The sequence below is a fragment of the Penaeus japonicus genome, unplaced genomic scaffold (assembly GCF_977035675.1).
Source record: "Penaeus japonicus unplaced genomic scaffold, GWHDUDI00000001_assembly GWHDUDI00000041, whole genome shotgun sequence".
NCBI lineage: Eukaryota > Metazoa > Arthropoda > Malacostraca > Decapoda > Penaeidae > Penaeus > Penaeus japonicus.
The window spans coordinates 24277348-24279847 of NW_028234443.1; the positions used below are offsets into that span (position 1 = coordinate 24277348).

The 2500-nt window shown below is 34.8% G+C and overlaps 1 protein-coding gene across 1 annotated transcript in view; it reads right to left on the bottom strand.

The window, feature by feature from the left end:
- The window catches only part of LOC122262712 (uncharacterized), a 10543-nt gene that overhangs the window by 6954 nt on the left and 1089 nt on the right, over positions 1–2500 (bottom strand). The gene's annotated exons all lie outside the window — the stretch shown is intronic.

Consider the following 2500-nt stretch of genomic DNA (forward strand, 5'->3'; position numbering starts at 1 on the left):
TTAACATGTGAGTGTGTGCGACTGAATACAAAGCTGTAAATCGCACACACTTAACTGTTTTTTTTTCTCTTTAATTCATGTTGTAAATGTGAATTTCAGTATACACAAATGTGGACTTAATTTAACCTCCTGATAGTGGACCAAAAAGTAAGACCTATTTTCGAAAAAAAAAACACTACTAATAACCCTACTTTCGTTCCTTAGAGTTATTTCGATCACCATACTCACTATACTCAGGGTACTCACTAGACCACTTATTTCACAAATTTACCACATTCATGAGAACACCTCACATCCACATTCGCCATCGTAAGTCATCACACTCTATATTCACCATACCACGTCATCACAAATTTATCATAAACAAGAATCACCACACCACAGTCATCTATACACCATATACACCATAGCATCTCATTCATAAATTCACCTCAGTCATAAATCATCAAACTAAGTCACCATACACTATATCCACCATATTATATGATTTATAAATTCACCTGTCATAAATCATCAAACTAAGTCACCATACACTATATCCACCATCCCATATAATTTATATAAATTCACCTCATTCATGAAACACCATACTATATCACCCTACACCATACCAACCCATTACTAAAGAATACACCCGAATTCACTCACTCACCATACTAGGTCATCATAAACCATAGTCACCATGCCAACCACGATATTAGGACCCATCACTTTCACCACAATCCCTTGCGTTCTGCACATTCACCATACGGGCGACTGGTTGTGCTTGGTGACATATTTAATATAGTGAAAGTGTTGACCTGAGAATCCAGCCACTCACTATTCAGCCGCGTCACGAGACAGGAAAAAGACTCGTACTGGATTTTGTATTTCTGTTCCAAAACCTGTTGTCGCTGGTCAGCACTATATTTGAAATACAGCACTATACTTGAAATACAGCACTATATTTGAAGTACAGCACTATATTTGAAATACAGCACTATATTTGAAATAAAGCACTATATTTGAAATACAGCACTATATTTGGAATACAGCACTATATTTGAAATACAGCACTATATTTGAAATACAGCACTATATTTGAAATACAGCACTATATTTGAAATACAGCACTATATTTGAAATACAGCACTATATTTGAAATGTTAAATCTGTCCTTGTTATCAATTTTCAGGATAATTATTGTGTGATTACAATTGCCGGTGTCTCTGCTGTCACTATGTAATGGTGATTACTGTACCATCACCGTTTCTTGCTATAACCATGCGTTGACACCATTGCTGTATCATCAATACCTCCAGCTTCCGCCATGCAATAGATAATATCATCACTATACCACCACCTTAAGCTACTGTCACCATGTATTAATACCGTTACTGTATTTTCACTATAATCCGTTTCCACCATGCATTAATCACATCGCTGTAACGGGGCCATCAACTGCTTTCATCATCATGCATTGATATCATGCCCATGCTATCACCATCACAATGTACTATCATTGCTACTTGTCATAACCATGCATTAATATCACTATTGTGTTATCACTATTATCATTGCAACACTAGCAAGGAATAACGGTAAGTGCTTTGCACACTTTGAATACGATTTTAGACCTGCTTCTCAAAAAATGACATTCATTTGATATCAATCTAAAATCCAACAGTTATCAGCCACAAAATACTTCAGCTTAACTTCAGTCAACCCAATTCTCCCCCCTTATTCACAAAAGCTGAATTCCCGAATTGGCTTCTTATAAATATCACAGCCATTCTTTGTCAAAAGTATTTATCAATCGAGATTTCTTACAGTATCTACTTATTTATCAAGATGGATCAACTTCAAACATCTAATTGTATATATAATTGTCTACTAAACATATCAACCATCTATTACCAAACACATAAACCATTCTCAACCACTAAACACTTTATTTACATATCTAATCTACAATTACTTCCAACTACCTACCTACACAACAACTTCAAAAGTTCGCGTCTACTTATTTTAAACATTTAAACAATCTTAGAACATTTAATATTAATAATCTAACTGAAACCAATCACACACAACATAGTCTCACATTACGAACGTTTTCTAACTAAAATATCTAATTGCCAATCAACGTGCATGAACTCCTTTGCATATCTTCATGCAGAGGGTCATCAATGTCCTCCCTCACTTTCCCTCTTCAGTAACTCGTCATAAAATCTAGTTTCCCGAAACGAGTTGTCATTCTAACTCCTTCCATTTCTATTCAGTTCCCTCGTGATCTACTCGCGCTGTTTTTAGTGGCGTGGTTTTTCGTTTAGGTTCATTTGGGATGTTTCATTGTGGTGGGGATCGTGATGATGTCGGTTGTGATGATGAGGAGGAGGATTATAATAATGATGATAATAAACAAATGTTTATATGTGTCTGTATACACACAGACACACACTCATTTATATATATATATATATATATATATATATATATATATATATATATATAGATATAG